Below are 23,428 nucleotides of genomic sequence, written 5' to 3'. Positions count from 1 at the left end.
CCCTGAGTTTTTTGTTTTTGTTTTTGTTTTTTCTCTAGGCTAGCACTTTGCCACTTGAGCCAAAGCACAATTTCCGGTTTTCTGGTGGTTAATTGAACTTGAATCTCCTGGACTTCTCTACTCAGGCTGGTTTCAAATCTCAGCTTTCTGAGTAGTTAGGATTACAGCCATTAGCCACCAGTGCCAGATAAGTTAACTTATTTCAAAAAATTAAATCTTGAAACAGAAACTTAAGAGTCATGGAAAAAGCAGAAAAACAATCAGAAGATTTATAAATGCCTAAATTTAAATATAGGAAACAATGTTTCAGAACTTTTTATATAAGAGAAAGTAGAAATGAATTGAAATAAAAGGCACTCAGGGCAAAGATGAGATACATATTCAGTTCAAAGGACAATAAAATCTTGATTCAAACAATAAACACAAAAGGTATTTTACTAGGTGGAACCAAGTGTGAAATACTTTCCCAAGTAGCTGAAAAAAAATGTGTAGATTCAGATACTTTCTCACTTGGAAATTGTAAATATACATATATGCATATGTTATTTGTTTCTCTAAGTATGTGAAGGTGCAATTCTACACTGATGGAAAATGTAATTCTCCATTTTACAGCTTCAGGTTGAACCATCTCTGAGAGCATTTATTTACCTCATTCACTCATTCACTTTTCCCCCCATAACTGGGACCCTGAATCCTGGGTCTCAGGGACCTCAGGGACCATTCCCAGATTTCTGTCCTCTGGGATAGTTCCGATGCTTTAGGTCCAGATAAAGCATAGGCTCATGATAGGAAAGAATCAGAACTTTGGTGGCCAAGAGGATTAGAATTGTCACTCTGGGTCAACTCCTTTCTCTATCTTCCTTCCAGACATATAACTAGCACATAACCTCAGTGCGTGCCAACTGACTCAGTTTCTGCATATGCAATGCCTTTTAGTATAAGAGAACTCTCTGGAAACCACAGCCCACTGGAACTGTGCTTGTGTGCATGTGTATCTGGGTGCACACTAGGACTTGCTGGACTCTGCCAATTTTGCTTTTCATTTTCAAAATTTCTTACAGGTGCATTTTTGAGTTTATGCCAATTTGCTCACCCAATATAAAAAAGGGTTTTGATCAAAATGTATCCATCAATGAATAGTCATTAAATAAAACAATGAGCATGAATCTTCAGACACCAAAATTTTCAATGCAATAGAATGTCTGGATTCCTAGCATAGAGTGTCTACCTAACCTTCATATTGGTGACTGATTCTGTTTGACATTACTCTGATTAGCTTAGGTTCTAAAGTCCAAATTCATTTTCTTCTAATATGTAGTATCTATTGTAATCCTAAAGAGTTAAAAACTTTTGAAGAGAAGAATAAAGCCATTACAAAATAGAAGTAATCAACAAACTCTTACAGACTTCGAAACCACTGATTCACACAGGATTTCACACAAAACTCCCATTAATGTTAATGAAATTGGGTAAGTTTCAGGCTGAAACTCTCCCATACATTGATAGGTGAATAGTTCCCTGAGGTACTTACTTAGATGAGGGAACTTAATTTTCTCTCCACTAATCCTCTCTGGATGAAAAATAAGAAATCATGCTTCACAAATTAGATTTCTTTTTTTAAAGTAGTTTGGCATAAATTCAGAACCATTGAGGTGAATTAATCAGAAGCCATGCTGGGATATTGACCAGGTCATTTTTAACCAGTCAAACCATCTTCCACATGGATAGATACCAGTTGGTATAAATTTTTTAAGAAGGCTGCTTTTCTTGTGGCTTTGAAACTAATCCATTTCCTCTAGATTCTGGGGAATACAAAGGGAAGTGTGCAATTATGTGCAAGAACTAGTTCGGGAGAAATAGAAATTCCTGATTGCTTTACTATGATTTGAAGAGTTCAATCACTGATTTAATTAGCTGCCTAGGGAAGGAGAGATCCTGGAATGTTGAGTGAGAAACAATATAAGGTTATTCAAAGGCTTATTCAACATGATAGTACAGGTATAATTAAATTTCTGGGGCCGATTGCTCTGTGTGGTTCAGAGGAAATAGCAACTTTCAATTGCATGTCAATGTTTTTGTTTGATAATCGTTATGACAATAGGACTTAGTTGTGTACAATTGTTAACTCATGTAAAAGACTTTTTTTCTGTTAATGTCTGATTTACTGAAGTTCCCTACAATATATGTAGAGCTATGATTATTGTGAAATTTAATACTGAAGAGGTAAGGCTCCAGATAGGTATTGCAGAGGGCAGGGAGAAAGTCTCAGATAAACGATATGAAATGAAATTTCACATACAATAAATATAACCATGTTGACCTAAAACTGATAATGAATGGCAAGACAGTATGGAAAGAATCTTAAATCTCATATAGGCTGAATTCCCTTTTTTACAAGTGATATATTTGAGCCACAAAATGACAATAATCTGAGGGTTATTCACCAGGGTTATTATGTCAAAAGAATGGTAGTGATATCAAGAAAGTATCTTAAAAAGAGATAGCTTCCTAAATAATCAAAAAAGTCTTTGATTAAATTATGTATGAATGTGTAAATAGCTGTTATTATGTGCTGCTCTTAGAGAAGTATGTGGTGTTTTCATTTAGACTAAAGCTGAAATTACTTTTCGGCATCAGCAGACACATTCTGGCTAATTATGTGGTTTTAAACAAACAAAAGAAAAATGTCTAATTTATTGGGCATTAAGAATTAGTGCCATTTCATAGGGTATTTTAATATTGGCTGGCTTAAAATCCACTACTGAAGTTAGCATTCTCAGTAACTGATAGAATCAGTAAAGTGCAAAGCAAAGAAAAGAACTAGAAGTCTACATTCATATTTGACTCAGTGGGTATTTATATGACAAAGAGTAGAGACCCTGATACCTGAAATTCACACATTCTTTTTTTTTTAATTTAATTTAATTTTGTTGTAAAGGTGACATACAGAGGAGTTACAGTTATATACGTAAGGTACTGAGTATATTTATTATCATACATTGTTACTCCCTCCCTCTTTTTCTCCCACTTTCCTTCCCTCTGATTCCCTTTCACTCCAATTGTATATAGTTCATTTCCAACATAGGGTCTTGTGAGTATTGCTGTTGCACTGGTTCACCCTTTGTCTTTTGTTTTGCCATTGTGTTATTCCCCTTCCCTTCCCCAAATCAGATAAAGGTATATACAAGACACAGGGTAGCAGATTCAAAAACAATGATGACAGGTGATAAACCACAGGGGGAAATAAAGAAAGAAAAATGAAATAACTTCACAACAAAAATCTTTTTTTTCTGTATCTTGGAGTTCATTTCAAGTAGCCTCATTTTATATGGTCCAATGTAAATAGCTCTTGTGCCAACACATCATTCACCAACATAGACCACATTCTGTGACATAGATATTTTCCAAAGATTCAGAAGTATGTACATCTAGCTCTTAATAGTGTAAACTTCGAATCACTGGAAGTGGCTGAAAAAGTTTCAAATCGTTTAGAAAATTCAACATATAATTTTTTTGCTGTCAATCCTGGGGTTTGAACTCAGGACTGGACATTGTCCTTGTGCTTTTGTGCTCAAGGCTAGAGCTGTATCGCTTGATTCCATAGCTTGACTTCTGTCTTTTGGGATAGTTAATTGGAGGTGAGAGTTTCAGACTTTTTTTTGTTGTTGTTGTTGTTGTTGTTGTTTTTTTTAATTGTATTTTATTTTATTTGAGAACATACTGTACAGAGGGGCTACAATTACATGGGCAGGATAATGCATACATTTCTTACCAAGCATTGCAGCCTCCTCCTTTGTTTACCCTTCACTTCCCTTCCCCGCCTCCCCCCTCCCCCCACCCAATTTTACCCCCCTCCCCCCACCCAATTATACCCCCCTCCCCCCCCCCCACACCGAAATTGTAAAGCTGGTTTTGACATGACATTTTGTACTTCTCATTGTTGCAACAGGTCCACCTGAATCCTTAAACGACTTGTTTGTCCCCATCTCCTCCACATGTTATACTGACATCAAATATAGTGAAAGCGGGGGTTACACTGTGGGGGAGGGACATACAAAGCAACAAAGAAATAATCTTATAAATGCATTAGAAACACATGCATGAAAGAAACGAAAACATTATTGCTAGCTTTGAACTGCAACCCTCTTAGTGTGCTGAGTAGCTAGGATTACATACTTTTAAATAAACTGTATCAAAGAAGATAAAAGAGAAATTAGGAGATAGTTTGAATCATTTAACACTGTGAATACAACACATAAATGTTTAGATGTAGGTTAAGTAGCACAACAACATACAATGTTAGGGACAAAAAGGAAATATTTCAAATACATCTTTGGAGATTCAACTTAGGTAACTAAAAAATGAAGAGTAAAGTAAATTGAAAAGCAGTAATAAGAAAGGAAATAATAATCAGACAGAAGTTTCTAGGGAAGCTGACTATGAATAAAACAAGACAGTAGTTGTCAACATCAAGCATAAAAGAGGAAAAATAAACTCAGATCTTATAGGCATTAAAATTATAAGGGAGTATTATGAACAATATTTTGACTACACAAGTACTCTAAAATGTACACAAAAAGAGTGAATTCCCTGAAATTATCGGAATATATATGACTTGATAAAATGTATCAATCAGCTCAGCAAAGTAAATAAAATGAAGTATAATTATCATTAATTATAATTTTAAAATATTGCTTTTATTTAATTGTTTAGCTCCTGTACTTCAGTCCTTCTTTATTTTGTGACATCAGAATTACACAATGGTGCTTAGAGTGTACTTCCTCAATTTGTATGATTATGTTTATATTCACACGTGCTCATATAGAAAGCTGCTTTAAGAGATCTCATACATTCCATTTACTTTAGCTTTTGGATAAGTTTTATCCAAGATAATCAGGAGAAGTTTTTGGATATAAAAAATAGAGCTGAAACTCATTTCTCCTGTCTGATATTGGCTGAATATTGAGCTACTTGATTCCCCATCCACCTTTATTTGAAGCTTAGAAATTAAGACTACCTTGCATGACAGTATAGTGTCTACATGGACTGAAATTTGTGGGGAGGTTTGAAATGATCCCATTACATTTTGTACCATCTCATAGCTATAGGCTTTATATGTTTATAGTCAATCACAAGTATAAGATGAAAAGGCTTTCTATATGAGCATTAAGTATTCATTAGATGATTAGCCTCCAATAGACCCAGAAAGAGAAAAATAATACAGAGAACAAGATAGTTTGTATTAGTGTGAGAGGTAACAATAAGAGGATTATGATTTATTGAACACTTATATGTGCCAGTATGGTAAGCAATTTTTATCCGTTTCTTAAATTAATCCCCATAACATCACTAAGATATGAGTATAATTCTCATCATACCACAAAAATATGATAGTAAAGACTAAGAAATATCTGCTGAATAAATTAGCCAAATTTAACAGGAGAAAAATATCACCCAGTTCTTGAAGTGAATAACAGAAAATATATACATTCAAACTTGTATTGTAGGTAGGATATAAACTGGAAAACCTATGTTATTAAGTAATTTAAAATGAATATCAGGATCTGTTAAAACTGCTTTATACTTCGGTAAAGTCTGCGTGAGTTTAGAAACATATATTAAGAGAAGATATTCTAAAAGAATACATAAGCCATAGGAATACAAATGTAATTTGTAATAATTTGATCAGAGTCATCACAATAAGTTAGAAAAATAAATTTCAAATAAAATGAATTGTAACTGTGATAATGTTAAATTAAATGTATAATATATGCATATGTACATGTACCAATGAATATTATTGTTTCAAACTGCTTAAGCCCTGATGTACAGATCATAATAAAATTGGCCTAAAATTTAGCTTCTAACATATCCTACAATTTGTTATACTCTTGGAAAAAAGCATCATTCAGTATCTGGAATGTGTCTGCAGCATGTACCTTCACTACTCCAGTTCTTATTATTGCAATGGATTGCTCATCCTTCCCGTTTTGGCTTAGGCCAATGTATCCTTTAAGGTAAAAGTTTCTAGAAAATCTTCCTTCCAAGTATTACATAGTTTTTTTTAATTGTGAAAATACCATACAGAGGGGTTACAATTACACGGGCCAGGTAATGAGTACATTTCTTATCAGGTATTGTTACCTCCTCCTTTTTTTCCCCTTCCCATCACTTCCCATCTTCTCCCTCCCCACCCCCTGTACATAGGTTTTCTCTTAACCTTTCTATCCTACATTCTGATGTAGTATTACAGTAAAACGGGCACTTCCAGAGTGGGAATTGGAGAGCCTTCTACTTTTTCCTCATATTCTTAAAACCTCTATAGCACTGAGTTTGCAGGAGGCATTATAAAGCTCACCTGAGTTGAACCTATGTGATCTGAAGAGCAATTATTATTTGTATTTACTTTAAGGTGGTATCAACCCCTTTTTCACTTTTGTATAAAGTCATATTTTCATAGAAATAAAAATATAAGCATTCAAGCAACATGAAACATGAAGCCAATGCTTTCTAATGTCTAGCTATCAACTTTGTCACGCTCCAACTAACAAATATTACAATGAGATGTACAAGTTGTTATGTCGAAAATGAACTTTACAACTTTGGTGGGGGGGGAGGATCTGGTGGGGATATGGGATATGGGAAGGGATGGGAAGGAGAAACAAAGGAGGAAGCAACAATGCTTGATAAGAAATGTACTCATTATCTTGCCCATGTAATTGTAACTCCTCTGTATGGTATTTTCGCAATAAAAAAATAATTAAGGTATATTCCATGAAAACAAAGTGTTTATATAAGATATTTTTCAACATTATAGACCATTTTGTATTGTCAATGTGATGCACAGAGGGGTTACAGTTACATAAATAAGGCACTAAGTACATTTTTTGTCAAACTTGTTACTCCTTCCCTCCTTTTCTCCTTCTTTGCTTCTCCCCCAACCCTCCCTGCAAGTTGTACCGATCATTCCCAACATATCATCTTGTGAATATCCCTGTTGCATGCTTCCCCCCTCATCCTTTGTCTCACCATCCTGTTGTTCACCTTCCCTTCCCTAATTCAAATAAACTCATATACAATACCATGGTACCAAAATCAAATACAGTGACAACAGGAGATATACCATAGGGGGGAAGAACATACAAAAAAAAGCACATAGTACATTAAAAACAGCAAAGAAAAACCTCTTGTGTCCATGTCTTGGAGTTCATTTCTCCTAGTGTCACCTTATAAGGTCATATAACATAATTATTGAGCTAGTCTGCTCATCTGCTAAGATTATCCTTCAGGTATACTAATTATTGAAAATAGAGGAAACCATGGGACCTATATTTCTTTGTGTCTGACATACTTCATCCATACGGAAGTTCCTCAAAAGAGTACACATAGAGCTCCCCTATGACCCAGCAATCCCACTTCTGGGCATTTACCCAAATAATCACAAGTAAGAACATACTAAAGCTACCAGCACAACTATGTTTATTGAAGCATTATTCATCATAGCTAAGATATGGAACCAACCCAGATGTCCCTCAGAAGATGAGTGGATCATATATATATATATATATATATATATATATATATATATCATATATATGTATATACATGATATATATATATATATCATATACATGTATATAATGATATATCATCTATGATACATACGTATATATGATATATATGATAATATATATGGACCATATATGTTAACATATATTAACATATATATGTTAATATATAGTAACCCTTCCATCAGAAAAAAATGACACTGCGTCATTTGTAAGGAAATGGAAGGACTTGGAATATTTTTATGTTCAATAAAGAAATTACATGTGTCTGTCCAAGGCAACTTCAATATCATTAGAAAGTGTATCAACATGAAAACTAAATTAGTCAAAACAAAACTGCAAGTATTGTTATAAGAATGATGTACAACTGAAATAGAACTCACTCAGCTTATAAGAATATCTAGCTGTACTAAAAGTGAAAGCTAAGGAAGGATATAATTAAGAAATATAGATATCCTAGGTATTTATCTAGGAGATGTTGTTTCATTATTACACAATTCCTGTGAATTGTGTCTTCAGCATGGACACATAGTACTATTTTGAGCCCTCAATTTTATTGTTATTTCTAAAATAAAATAAATATTTGCAATAACTTAAAATTTCCCAAAGACCTTTATTTGAGTAATCTTTGATTTACTACACACAATCCAAGACAGATGAACAGCTGTCATTTGACTTAAGTAGAAACTTAGTTTATGGGGTAAAAACCAATTAATTGATTGGTAGCTAAAAGACAAATTGAAGTCAAATAACCCTTGCAGAAATGTTGAGTGACGTTATTCTTTCAAAAAAAAAACAACAATAGGACACCAAATCATACATTATAATGTCTGAAGGCCAAAAGTCTATTTTACAACATCCTTTGAAATTTCTAGGGATTTTTTTGGAGAGAGATCCACCTTACAAAAGGTAAGTAAGCTAAATTACTGGTATGAAAACTAAGCATGGAATGGAACATCATTGATGCTGAACACATAACAGGAAATCACCAAAGAAACTGCTACAGATAGCAGAGGATCAAAGAAGCTTAATAGCTACATATATATGACCTTATAAAATGATGCTAATTAAAAAATGATGCTAATCAAACAGAAGTATAAGATATCAAAACAAAAAGATTTTTGTTTTTTTTGTGTGTGTGTTGTTTCTCTTATTGTACTATATGCAGTTATATCTTTTTTTTTCATTTGTTCCGTACTTTGGTTCACCCCTGTTGTCACTTTTTTTTATTTCGGTACCCTTTGTATTGTATATAAGGTTATATGATTTGGGGTTAGGAAAAGGAATCAGAGAAATAGTGAGACCAAGGTCAAAGGGTGAACCGATACCTCAGCAATACCCACAAGACACTATGTTGGAAATGAACTTTCAAGCTTCAGGGTTTGGGGAGGAGTAAGTAAGAGAAAGTAAGTAAGTAAGGTTTGGGGAGGAGTAAGTAAGAGAAAACTAGAAAGGGGGTATCACCATTCCAAAATAAATGTACTCATTACCTTCTGTAACTGTAACCCCTCTGTACATCACCTTTACAATAATAACAATAACAATAACAATAATAAATGTTAAAATGATTATAGATAAAGAGAAATGAGAGAAAGATGGAGAAAGAAGAAAGGGAAGATAGAAAAGTCGTATTTACTTGCTATGTTAGAAGACAAAACCAAAGCGATGGGCAGTGAAAGGCCTGAAAATTGAAAGGGAAAATCAAATCAGTGGCTTTTCCGCCTCATCCATCTGCCAGCACCCGGACAGCACACTTTGGAGTCCAATAGAGTGAAAACAAGATTGGACAACTTCAGCAGAAACACATCCTCTCCATTTTTAAAATAATGAAAACAGTAACAGAGGCATGACTGGGAACCAAATGGAAGAAACACACAGGGAAATTACACAAGAGATGGTCCAAGTGGCAGTGAAAGGGAGTTTATTCATTGGAATAAAAATTCAGCATGGCTGGACCTGGCTATGTGGATCAATGGTCTGGAAGAAATGGGTTGAGAAAAATGTGAATCTACTAATGATCGCATTTGGTCGAGCAGGAAAGAGGATAGCGGGATGCTTGGAAATGGTGGATTTGTTTTTTGAAGTGATATAATGAGATTGTTTAAATTCCTAAGCATAGCACTCGGAGTTCTCATCATCTGCCCACAGGATTCCCTCCTTAGCATCTTCTCCTCAGTTTAGCGGCCCCTCGTTCTGTGCTACAGTTCTCCCTTGGAATAAGAACAGATGGATACGATGTGAGCTTGGAAGGGCCTCTCTACTATAGCCAATGCCATCACCTGCCTTTTACCTATTATTTTTTCTTGTCTACTGAGCTCTGGTGCCTCTTTTGTGTCTCCCAAATTTGAAGCTCATTCATCAAACCAGTATCTTTATACTTGTGATTGCTTTAGTTTGTGTCATTTTTCTCCACTTCTCTCTCATCTTATTGAAATAGGTATGCTGACTTTAACCAACACCATTTCAGCCACATGTTGAATGATAGGGTATTGGGTTTAACTGACACCATCTTGTCTTCATGGTGAGGTTAGGAAGTCCTAGCTCCCAGGTGATAGGTGTGCCTGAATTCCTCAAAGCAGACACAGGGACTTGGACAATAAGTTAATGAACCTGCCAGTCTTGAGTTGGGAACTCTCAAGCTGCCTGTGTCCTTGCCCTCTGACCTGACCAGCTGACACCATTGCACCAGGCCACATGTCTCCCGTCTACTCAAGATCTGTCTCTTGGCTCTCCTGCACTCAACATAGCATCAAACTTCAGCTCTCCATTAGAGCTGATCTGGTTTGTTGTCATTGTTTTTCCTGCTCTCTCTTTCCTTTCCTGTTCTCAAGGCTCAGTTTTCTGACTGTGTTTTTTTTTTTTTTTTTTTTTTTTGGGTCCAGTCGTGGGCCTGAACTCTGGGCCTGGGCGCTGTCCCTCAGCTCTTCAGCTCAAGGCTAGCACTCTACCATTTGAGCCACAGTGCCACTTCCGGCTTTTTTCTTTTTGCTTATGTGGTGCTGAGGAATTGAACCCAGGGCCTCATGCATGCAAGGCAAGCGCTCTACCACTGAGCCACCTTCCCAGCCCATCTGACTGTGTTTTGTATTCGTGGGGCTGCAGGTCTTTGTGAGGAGTCCTCCTGTATTCGCCAGCTTTCCAATAATGACTCCCAATTTGACCTCTCAATTTGTGGCTTCTTGATTTTCTCCCTGTATAACATTATCAGTCAGGATATTTCCCCTGTTTTTTACCTTTCACCCTTTACAATTTGCATTACATATTAACTACCTCATAAATTTAATCTGTATTCAAAATAAGTATGTATCACCTGTATGTCACTTTATAGAAATCCAATCCCATGAAAACTGCTTTATGTACCACTATCAATCCCCAGCAACTGAAAGATCAAAGAGGAATTTAGGAAACATTTCTTTGATTAAGTGCCTGATTCGTAGAACAATAGCCATTCCAGCCATGAAGCAAAAGAGGAACAGCTAAACATTTGGGTCTTTACTGTTCCAAGATAGATGCTACACATTTCATTGACATTGGTTTTCTTTGAATCTTGACATGGTACTAATACATAGTCATGATCACCCCAACATTTAGTCACAATGGTAATTATGGCCAAGACAAAAGCAAAGTCCTATAACTACTAAGAAAATAAGAACACTTGTTTTCAAATCTGAGTTTGCATTCTGTTGTTCTCACATCAGCATACAGAACCTTATCTGTTCTGATTACTTCCTTCTGGAAATTGTCTCATTTTCCAACATCTCCTGTGAAATCAATCCTTTTTCCTATGATATCCTTTTCTGATCACAAGTTAGACTTTTATCAGAAAGTTCAGGCACATGCCACTAATAATGTGAGAAACGTGTATCACTGGCCAATTTAGTCATTGAGTGAATTTTATAGTGTATATTATAGGATATAAAATATCCTACTGCTCACATAGGCTCTAAGGTATATGTGATCTGCTGTGAAAAATCAATTGTAATATTTGGAGTATGATTCTCTTTAGGCACAAGATGCCATCTATTGTAGTGGCATCTGTTTCACTTGTGTGACTTCAGTAATAAGTCATAACGCTGTGCATTTTTCCCTTACCTGCCCCCATACCTTCTCTCTTTATGGCTCTTGCCATGCCATACCTTTTCTTTTTCATTCTTACAACTGATTTACACCTACCTATTATGCCCTTACCCTTCTAGGCTCCTTGCCTTCCTCCACTCCTGTACTCTTCCTTCCCATACCTCCTCTCTTAACTTGATATACAAGATGTCTGTACATTAAGATAAGCTCCATAGCAATTCATTGTAAAAATAAGAGACATTATACTAAATACACGTTTCTTACTTCCAAATAAGTGTCCACAACTTTTAGATGAAGATGAGTAGAATAGCCAAATTTCTGGGAGTGTGTGACAGATTTAACTTCTTCACTGGCTTAGGCCTGGCTACCATAGTCTTATTCTATCCCACATTATCTTCGATGAGTAATAGTTTGTGAAGAAATTAGGAGAGTGTGCTTTGGAACAAGGCAAACCAGGGTTAATACTTCTGCCTTCAAATTTTCTGGCCAGTGGCCCAGTTATTGTATCTGTCTCATCCCATTTCCTATCTCTAAGTTATAATGATTGTTTCAAAAGATTCTCAGAAGGCATAATGTCCTAAAATATGTACATGTCTAGCAATGGGAAGCATTGAATAGCTATGCTATTTATAACTAGCCAAAGAATACTAACACCATTAAAATATTGGATTGTTTTTATTTATATTGCCAGTACCTATTGAATTAGGTGAAAAACATATGATTCCTTTTCAATAAGTTTGGTATAGACATCATGAAATTTTTTTGACTCAAATGATATATTCTGTTGGTACACTGCATTTACCTCTAAGTGCTATTTATTCCATTTTTCCAGTTATCAAAAGTTGAGGGGACTTTTCTCTAATTCTGCAGTATTGGTAATTTTTCATGTAAGCACTGCTAGGAATGCTCATGAATTCCTGAATCTCTGTTTGTGCATAGGTATGTATTGGAAATTCCCACTTGTTTGTAGTTGAGCAAGATCATTTGAAAATTAATGAAATGTTGGCCAAGGCAATATATGTCTGTGGATGGTGTAATGAACATCTCTGAAAGACTTTTCCAGTCTTCTCTTCCTTTTCCAAAACTACAATAGATTATCTATATGTCAACAAGGATGGAAGAGATATTGAGTTATTGATTCCCCTCAAGTTCTTTTAGATTTTAAATATTCTTTACTAAAAAGCTTGTAGGAATAGTTTTATTGTCAACACTATTAAATAATTGTTTGTTATCACAGTCGTACCCGTATGTGCAAGAATTGTTCAATCCATCATGATGGGGTTTTTTAAAACTTGAACAATGGAAAGGGCTTTTTAATTGGTTGGGTCTTGGTAGGCTCTTGGAATTTGAATATTTGGAATGTCCCCAAAAAGCGAGTGTGTAGCATTACTAGGTCCTTAAAGTAACTCTACCATCTTATCTACATATGCAAACAATGTGATTACAGGGATCACCTGCTTTCCTTTCAGGCAGATGTAGTTGGAGAAATTGCTTGGAATCACAAAGACAGTAAGTGCATTGTGATAAGATTCTAACAAATACTGGAGATTCTTGTGCTCAAGCAATTCTTCTCTGTTTGATGAGGTAGAATTCATGGTGTTATAGCCTGTAGCAGGAAGAATAAAGTGTATCATGAGTAACTGCATTAGCTGACAACTCTTGAAAGCTTACTTTTTCATTCCTTCAGATTCCAGCAGACATACTATAAGTGTTACTCAGTAAACTTACACTCATAAACCATAACCATATGATTCCTGGGTTCCATGAGTCCTTTTAATGGATCACTAAACCTGAAATGACATAGGCTACCACCAAAATATTCCCCCAAGACAGACGATAAGACCTAGAAATAGGATGTTATTACAATGAAAGTTTTGAATATGGGGTGCTGTGGTTATGATGTTTAAAAATAAGGTAATTATAATTGTAAAATGGCAGAAGTTTGGTCCTATGTAACAGAGTAATAAAATTGGGCTAATTTGAGAATAAGATAAAAAAATTTAACTTTTCCCGTAGACCTGAATGTTAAGAGAAAAAAAGATGGGAATACACATTTCAAGTGGTGCATTTTAAGTAGAATTTATAATAGTTCATAGGGCATTTTAACGAATTCAAATGTGGATACTTTCAATGAAGGAATTATATATATTCCAAATTTTTTGATACTGATAAGGTGGATTTTTTCCAGATTCTAACCTATAAGTAATGAATTATAATATAGCATTGAGAGTGGAAAGCTTGTAAAGCCTCAGTCATGACAAATTTATTAAGCTAAAATATTTTCTTCTCAAAAATTTTAAGTACAGTAAAACAAAAACAAGATTAAGAATCAGTTCCCAATATGTTAATACAAATATTTAAATTACCTTGGGACAAAGATGAGATACATTGCATATTTTCATCCACTATTCAACATAGTGGTTATACAAAGAGATGTAAGGCGATACAAAAATAATAAAATTAAAGAAGTATTCTGAACAGAAATATAGGAAAATATCTTTGAATGGATCACAAAGGTTGTTCCTGGAATATAAATCTGAATTGTTGCTAAAGTAAATTCCATAACTCTGAAATTATCTTTGTACTTTTTGAAAATACAGGTTAGGTTCACCTACACAAGAAACACTTCTAGTAATTCCTTTTCTTAGACTACAAAGACAATAAAAATATTAAAGATGCATATCAGATAAAATAATGTTTGATTCCAAGTTTTATTATGAAATAACTATGGAACTCTGAACAGCTTAAACCAGGATAAGTGTAGCACCATGTCTAAAGGCCATTGTGTGTATTAAGTGCATGTAATTGCATATCATAATTTCTGTCACACAGAATGCATCCGATAAATGTTAACATTTAATATCAAAATCATCCCTGGACCTCCATGGTTCTGCAGGCAGGTAATGGTTTAAGAAACTGTTATAGTCTCATGAAGGTCTCATTCTAGGACCACTCTAGACATGAATATAGAGAAAAATAAGAGAAGGAGAGAGAAATGGCTGTCTGGAGCCAGGAGACCTGTGAGGACAATGGAAAAAGAACATTGCTCCAGGAGAGCAGAATGAGCCCAACAAGAGCTATTCTCTACCTTAATATCTCACCTGTGGGATTTCAGTTTCTGAAAGCCAATGACTACTCTGGATTTCTCATTATTCTCCCTTCAGGAGGAAGCTATTTATTGAAATCATCCTTCCTAGATTTTTCCCCTTATGTGCTGTGGTGTGTGTGTGTCGAGGGCGGGGGGGGGGGGGGGGAGCAGATGATGTAAAACAAGAGGAGCCACATTCAGGTCTAGATGAAGTAACTTTTAACTGATCAACAGCTAAACTTTAGTGTTGCTGTTGCTGTTAGGATTTGGGTGACTTTCCTTAGCAAGGAAGTGTTTTACAAGAAAACTATACTTACATTACTAACTGGATAAACAAACTATAGCAACATTTACCAGCACTCAAAACACCTAATTCTTATTTCTGTAAGCATTGGCTTATCGATAGTAGACTGACCAGTATTTTTCCATTTAGATACCATATGTCTAATTAATAATCAAATGCATCCTTTAAAGTAGAATCAGTGAAAATCACCCACAGAATTTTCCAATATGCTTTAACCAAGAATAGAAATAACTTTTGGCCACATAGAAATGTAGTCAGGATGCCAAATAAGGTGGATAAAATTTTCCAAGATTATTACTGTAATTAGTGCAACTACTGTGAAGTCCTTGTATTGAGATGTCCAGATCTTCTAAGCACAGCAGGCTGGATGGAAGAGAATAGTCATTTAGAGCATTCAGCACCAAGTGACCTTATCAAAAAGAAATAAAATCATTCTATGAAGCCAAGGAGATCTGTGATTATCTATTAAAATATAACTTAGCTGACTACAACATTAAGCACTTTGATTCCAAGTGGTATTCAGATAGCTGAGGAAGATGTAAAGAAGGAGAAATACTTCCAAATAAAATTATCATGACACCAAAAATAAGTATACTAACAAAAAAAGAAAAAAAGAAAATTATAGGACAGTATATCTGATAAGAATTAGTATGAAAATCCTCAAGAAACATTAGAAAAATGAGTGGGATGCCAATGGCTCATACCTGTAATCCTAGCTACTCAGGAGGCTGAGATCTGAGGATCGCGGTTCAAAGCCAGCCAGGGCAGGAAAGTCCGGGAGACTCTTATCTCCACTAGAAAACCAGAAGTGGTGCTGTGGCTCAAGTGGCAGAGTGCTTGACTTGAGCTGAAGAGAGCAAGGACAGTGCCCAAGCCAGAATTCAAGCCCCATAACTGACCAAAAACAAACAAACAAACAAACAAACATTAGAAAAAAGGAATCTGACAGTTCTTCAAAGGAATCATTCATGAAGATCAAATGGGATTAATTCCAGGGGTGCAAGGATAGCTCAATCCATGTAAATCTGTAAAGTGAAATGCCACATCACTGACTGAAATAAAAAACAAAAAACAACAACAAAATCATGGCCATAGTAGATGTAGAAAAATCAGTTGATGAAATTGATAAAATTTGTATCATTTCATGCTAAACCCTCTTTTGTTTTTAATTATTTTTGCCAGTCTTGGGACTTGAATTCAGAGCCTGAGCACTATCCCTGAGCTTCTTTTAGTCAAGGCTAGTACTTGAGCCAGAGCACCACTTCTGGCTTTTTCTGTTTATATGGTACTGAGAAATCAAGCCCAGAGCTATGCTTGCTAGGCAACACTCTACCAGTAAGCCACATTACCAGCCCTAAAACTTCTTAACAAATAAACTGTACTTGTACCTCAGGGGGAAAAAAGCCACACATAACAACTTCATAGTTAATATCATAGGGCTTCGGTGTGCCAACAGTAGACTACCAGCATATAAATCAAGAAAACAATCTCACTTTTAACATCTACAAAATTTAAAATGCTTAGGAATAAATATAACTAAAGAAGTAAAGTACCTGTAAATTGAAGCAATTATAAAAGCAATTAAAGTCATAGAAAATTTTTTTAAAAATCTCTTTGTTAAATAATTGACAGAATTTATTAAGATATCCACAGTATTCAAAGTTATTTATAATCTAATTGCAATCCTACTCAAAATTCCAATTGCATTTTGTACAGAAACAGAAACCATGCTTAAGAGTAGTTCTAGGAAAATAACAACATCAAGAACCAAGCATATCGATGGAACCCCATACAAGTCTAGATATAAGAAATAAATGCATGCCCTCTTTACAAACCAGTTGATTTTAAACAAAGGTTACAAAATTACACTTCATATACCCATGCCACAACCATGATGTAATTCAAAATTGATTTTAGATTGATTTTAGATTAATGTGAACTTCGAAGCCATAAAATTTCTAGAAATGGACAAGAGAAAGTCTCCATGATATCAAATAGAAAAAAATTGTTGCTTTGTTCTTTATGATTTACCTCAATATCAAAGACAACAAGCAAAAATAGGCAAACACAACTGCATCAAACTTAAATGTTCCTGGAGAATAATCAATAGGCAATCACACAGTTGAAGACACATCTATCTAAGCTATATGCAACAATCTGAATCTGATGTGTATTCCAAAGCCTCATATAGTAAAGGCCCCATCCCTAGCTTTAGACATTATTGAGATATGATGAATCTTTTAAAACTTGGGCCTCTTGGAAGTAAGTTATACAGATGAAACATATTCTTTAGAGGACATTAACTCCAGGCACTAGTGATTAGTTTTAAGTCAATCCAGGAAAACATAAGACTCCCATGTTAGGGGAAAAAAAAAGCTTAAGAAAAATTGGGGTCTGCTCGTGCATGCCTGTCATTTCAGTTACTACAAGAAGAATAAATAGAATGATTGTGGTTCAAAAGGCCCAGGCAAAAATTAAGAAGCTATTCCCAAAATAACCAGATCAAAGAGACTGACAACATGGCTCAAGCAGTATAAAAACTGCCTAGCAAGTAGGAAGATATGAGTTAAAAACCTAAGTATAACTTCCCACCCTCAAATAGAGAGGGGGGGGCTGTGCGGGGCAGAGAAGGGGGGGCGGGAGAGGGAGAGAAACCCTAAGCAATTCTCATTATCTTTGCTTTTATGATGACAAGGTTTTAGTACTTCCCACTGCCTTTTGCTTCTGCAAAGATATATGGCCTTAACTCAGGACTCAAACCTTGTAGACAGGTGATCAGTAACCAGAGATCATTAGACAAAGCAAATATTTGCAAATATATTGGCCACTTTTCATCACTAAGAAATAATATGTGACTCAGCCAACTTAAAATGAGAAAGATAGCTAGGCATGGTGGCACACAGCTGTAATCCCAAATTCTCAGGTAGTAGAGGAAGAAATATCCCAAGTTTGTGACCAGACTTAACAAAATTAGCAAGATCTTAACAAAGGAGGAGGCAACAATGCTTGATAAGAAATGTGCTCATTACTTTGCTCATGTAACTATAATCCCTCCTCTGTACAGTATTTTCACAATAAAAAAAACTTATTTAAAAATACAAACACAATGACAGGGGATATGACTCAAATGGCAGGGAAATTATCAACCAAGGAGGAAGAAGTAGAGAAGGAGGAAATGGAGGAAGAAGAGCAGAAGTAGAGGAGGAAGAGGAGAAGGAGGATGAAGCAGAGGAAAAGAAGGAAAAAAAGGAAGAACAAGAGGAGGAGAAGGAGTAAGTAGAAGGAAAAAACTTACTTTCCCACATACTTTCAGAGGTTTCATTCTATGATCAGATGGTTCATTTTTTTAGGGAGAGACCTTTGCCAAAATTATGATAACAGGAACATGGGGAAAACAAGGTGGTTCATTTCCTGATGGCCAGGAAATAGAGACAGAATAAGGATTTTGTAGCTGCCTTTCTGCTTCTACTTTTGGGCTCCCAATCATTGAATGCTGATGCTCACATTAAGGGCAGGACTTTCAGCCCAAATTGCTGTTCCACATGCAAATAATCTCTGATAAGGCCCTCAAGGGCACACCTGAATTTTGCACTAGTCTCCTAAGCATCTCTCCATCCATTGAGGTCGGCAATCAAAATTTGCCCACTGACACCTTTCAAATGATCTCAGACAATGTATTACAGTATGAGAGAAAACTAATACAGAATACAATGAATAATAATTTAATATAAAATTTATGAGTAACTGATCCAATTTGATAGTAAGCACACGATGCTATCATAAAACAGACAAAAGGCCAGAATAGATATTTCTCAAAAGAAGTCATACCAAGTGTCCTCCATCTTCTTTCTTGAGATTGGATTTTGATTTTTGCCCCAACCATTCCTGAGCTATGACTTTTCAGATCTATGCCTATCAAGTATCTGTGCTCAGAACTTGCCAATCATTGCATTCTAAAGGGGACAGAATTTTGCTGCTGCTGTTGTTATAATAACACAAATAAGTAAGTGAAGTGCCATGAACCCATGCCACCTCTATTCACTACTCAAATGCCTACAATCTGAAGGTTCCTGGTTTTCAAGACTCCATCTCTAAATTAGCAGAAAAGACATCACTTAAGACGTGGGCTCAGCAAGCTGAGGCCCTGAATTCAAATCCCGATATTGCTAAAAAACAAACAAGCAAGTATGTTAATGAACATTAGACTTTCTAAAACGCATATACACATATATTTCAACATCTCACCTTGTATCATATAGATAGAGAGAGAGAGGGAGAAGGAAAGATTTTTGTCAAGAAATATTAGTTACTAAAATTTATTAGAATGAATTTGGATCTATTTCCCCATTAGGTAGTGATAATACTTTGAATTGTTCTCCCAAAGTTAGTTTGGCTCTGTCTATTAAACATGCAATAAAATAATTCAATACAATTTCTAAATTTTGCGACTATATATTGTATAGCATATGACATGGCAGTGGATGTGGAGTTTTCTTCTAAAAGTGACTGGAAAACATTGACTCTTAGGAATGGGAGAGAGACATTTGACAACATTTTACTAATATTTTGGGCCATGTGCAGGTAAAAACGGAAACATGGACACCTGTGTAATTAGCATGGTCCTTCACACAGAAGATAATGTGGTTTAGATTCTAAAACAGAGCACACAATGAAGGTAAGGATAGATGCACATTGAAGTTGTCATCAGGCACCATAAAACTTGTTCTACATGTAAGGAAACACACTGGAAACTGATTTCTGGAGAAGGAAATATAATTTCTGCAAAAGTCAAGAGACTATACAAACTTCTCTATATTTGCAAAGCTAGAAATTTGCAAAGGTCTTGGGATTTATCCCTAGTAAATGTCAAGGGTCTTATGCTATCTGCTTATTGTAGGAAACTTGAAAAATACAGATGTACCCAAATGTCACTTCAAAGTGGGTATAAATTGTATCTCTGCCACCACAGCACTTCTTAAGCATTTTTACTTTAATCTCTTAACAGTATTCTCCCCATATGCTCAAGAACATCCACATCTAAATACAACCACCCTGTGTTCTCTTTGGAAAAAAACCCAAAAAGGTGTTTATCAATGGCCTCTAACATTGTTGTTAGATGTGATTTACTTTGGCTCCAGTTCAAAAGCTGTAAGCCATATCCATCCACTGGTGTCCCTCCACCCCTCCCCACCTCCTCCATGACACACAGACAGAAGCTGATTTAGAGTCTCAGGGCTGATGCCTCTGTAGATTTACCACTTGCTGATTAATATGCATGGGGAAGTGTTTCAAATTCACAGCTTAAACCTTTCACGCAAAAATTCTGCGCTTTCATTTTCCCACTTCTGAATGATCTCTCCTTTAAGAAAACAGTTCAATCATACTTGGACTCTCACTTCTTCACTCATATCATTGTATTGAAATTCTGTAGATTAAGTTTTCTTCATTTGGGTTTTAGGCACAAGAATCAAGACAACCACTACAAACAGCATCCTAAACAGATGTTCTTCCACTGAGTCTTGTTTATAATGGATCAGTGTTCTACAACACAGACAGGATAAACAACCAAATACAAATCTGACCACCTCTGCCCTTTAGCTAGCTCCACTAAAATCGCGAAATTGGTCAGTGTCTTCCCCCTGCCCTGGCGTTAGATACCAAGTGCTCAAGTTTCTTCAATGCTTCGAAGTACATTTAAGAATTGCTAGTGCATTTCCATAACTTTGTTGCTTTCCTTCCTTCTTTCTTTCCTTCCTTTTGTCTTTCTTTCATTCTTTCTCCTTTTTTCCTCCCTCCCTCCCTCCCTCCCTCCCTCCCTCCCTCCCTTCCTTCCTTCCTCCCTCCCTCCCTTCCTTCCTTCCTTCCTTCCTTCCTTCCTTCCTTCCTTCCTTCCTTCCTTCCTTCCTTCCTTCCTTTCCTCCTTCCTTCCTTCCTTCCTTTCTTTCTTCCTTCCTTCCTTCCTTTCTTCCTTCCTTCCTTCCTTCCCCTTCTTTCCTTCCTTTCTTCCTTCCTTCCTTCCTTCCCCTTCTTTCCTTCCTTTCTTCCTTTCTTCCTCTTCTCTCATTTCCTCCCTCCCTCCCTTCCTTCTTTCCTTCTTTCTTCCTCCTTCTTCCTTCCCTTCTTTCCTTCTTCTCTCCCTTCCTTTCTTCCTCTCCTTCCTCCCTCCTCCTTTTTCTTTCCTCCCTTTTTCCCTCCTTTCTTCTCTTTCTGTTTCTCCTTTCTGATTAAAGTTTGAATCCATATACTCATTCTTTTCTGCCACTTTGGCCACACCCCAAGCCTTTAATTGTATTTTATTATTGAGATAGAATCTCCTTTATCTTCCATTTTCTTTTCTTTTTATCCAATAGCCATTATATCTTATATACAATGTGTACAACAACACTCAGCCTTTTCTACTAAAATATAAACTTTATAAACTCATAATTACAAAATCATGTAAATCCTCCATTTGTCAGACTATTAATCTGAATTTTGTTTAGGAATACTTTGATATCTGCTTGGCAGATCCTCTCTCTCTCTCTCTCTCTCTCTCTCTCTCTCTCTCTCTCTCTCTCTCTCTCTCTCTCTCTCTCTCTCTCTCTCTCTCTCTCTCTCTCTCTCTCTCTCTCTCTCTCTCTGTGTTAATAGTGATTGAACTCAAATTCTAGTGATTTCGATATAAACAGTATTACCCTGCTCAGTTTGTTTCTCAGATGGAGTCTTGAGCCAGCATTCCAAGGGTAGATGCACGAGTGCATCACCATGCCTTCCTTCTTTTAAGAAGTTTCATTTGCTGGCATTGGGTTTCGAACGCAGAACGTCATGCTTATGAAGCAGGCATTCTACTTCTCCAGCCAGTACTCCAGGCCCTTTTTGCTCTGGCTAGTTTTGAGTTTGCATTGGAGCTTGTGTTTTGAGCAGGCAAGCCTGGATGGAAAAAAGCTACTTGTTGACATTTCCTCTCAGAGCTGGGTGACACGTGCCTGTGAATGTGGTCTTGAGAGCATTTTACCTAAGCTGCCATTGAACTGCAGTCTTCTTGGTCTGTCTGTCCCTCCCTAGTAACTAGGATTACAACTGTGATCCATTGGTGTGTTTCCTGGTTTGTTTTTGAGAGAAGGTGTGTGTGTGTATATATATATATATATATATATATATATATATGTATATATACATATATATATATATATATACATATACGTATACGTATACATATGTATGTATGTATTGATAAAAGATACAGTGCTAGATAAATAGATAATTCTTTTGATATTTGAAATCTCCTTGAGTTTATTGTATTTTGTTTGTTTGTTTTATTGTATATGTACTGTTTCCTCACCTTAGGCAGGGAAATTTTCCCATCTAACTAAAGATTTTGATATTAATGGCTACAGGACATTCAAATATCTAATGTGCTCTCTGTTTTAGTCATCATATTAGTATTACATATGCTATTACTGTTTTGTTGAAGAATAACCTAACAATTATTTTTATCAAAATCTTTCCAATCTGGAGGTTGTATTAAGTCTTATGTATTTTTAACTGTTTTAATTTTTTTTTAATTTTTGTTGGTCATGGGGCTTGAACTCTGGGCTTGGGTGCTGTCCCTCAGCTCTTCAGCTCAAGGCAAGTGCTCTAGTGCCTGAGCCACAGCTCCACTTATTCTTCTCTGTTTTATAGACCTTTCCTTCATTATCTTATTTGCCAATGAAGACTTTGGCATACTTTACTGTATTTACATTGAGACTATCATCATGTCTTTTCTTGTCTTTGTCAACTCTTATAAAATTTGTCAATTTTAATGAAGTAGCATGTAAGCTGTTGAGTTCAAGCACAAATTTGTGGAGTTGCCTGAACTTTCTTTGCTTCTTCATTGTTATAATTTATCCTTCTCTTTTGTTTTATCCTTCTATTCTTCCTACTAATCAAGTTTTTTAATTCACATATATACTGTATAACTATCAAAGGACAAAAGTAATTAAGTTTTAACTAATATAGTTTGTGTATGTATATAAGAACGATTGGCATGTTTTAGTGTACTTGAAAAGATCATAGGCTCCTGTATCAATTACATTAAGTTCAGACACTTGATTTTATAGTATGTGTCTTGGTTACTTTCAATGTATTGGTCTAGTCACCAAAGATTCTTCTTCCAAGTTATGGCATATTCTCATTGTGTGGTTCTTTGGTTTCTAACATACAACTATTTTCCTAAGGCTGACAAAATTGCAAGTCCTTTTTAACATACACTGACATTTCTCCTCTTCTTGATTCTCTCTTCCTCTTCATTCTCCCCCTCTTCCTTTTCCCTTTTTGACTTCAGGACCCTGAATTCTCATTTGGCTTTCTTACTCATGTCTATACTCTACCACTGGGGCTTCGGTCAATATCTTTTTTTGTCAGAGGTAG

Source organism: Dipodomys merriami, unplaced genomic scaffold (assembly GCF_024711535.1).
Source record: "Dipodomys merriami isolate MVZ:Mamm:240054 unplaced genomic scaffold, mDipMer1.0.p SCAF_17, whole genome shotgun sequence".
Lineage (NCBI taxonomy): Eukaryota > Metazoa > Chordata > Mammalia > Rodentia > Heteromyidae > Dipodomys > Dipodomys merriami.
This window is presented reverse-complemented; position numbering follows the sequence as displayed.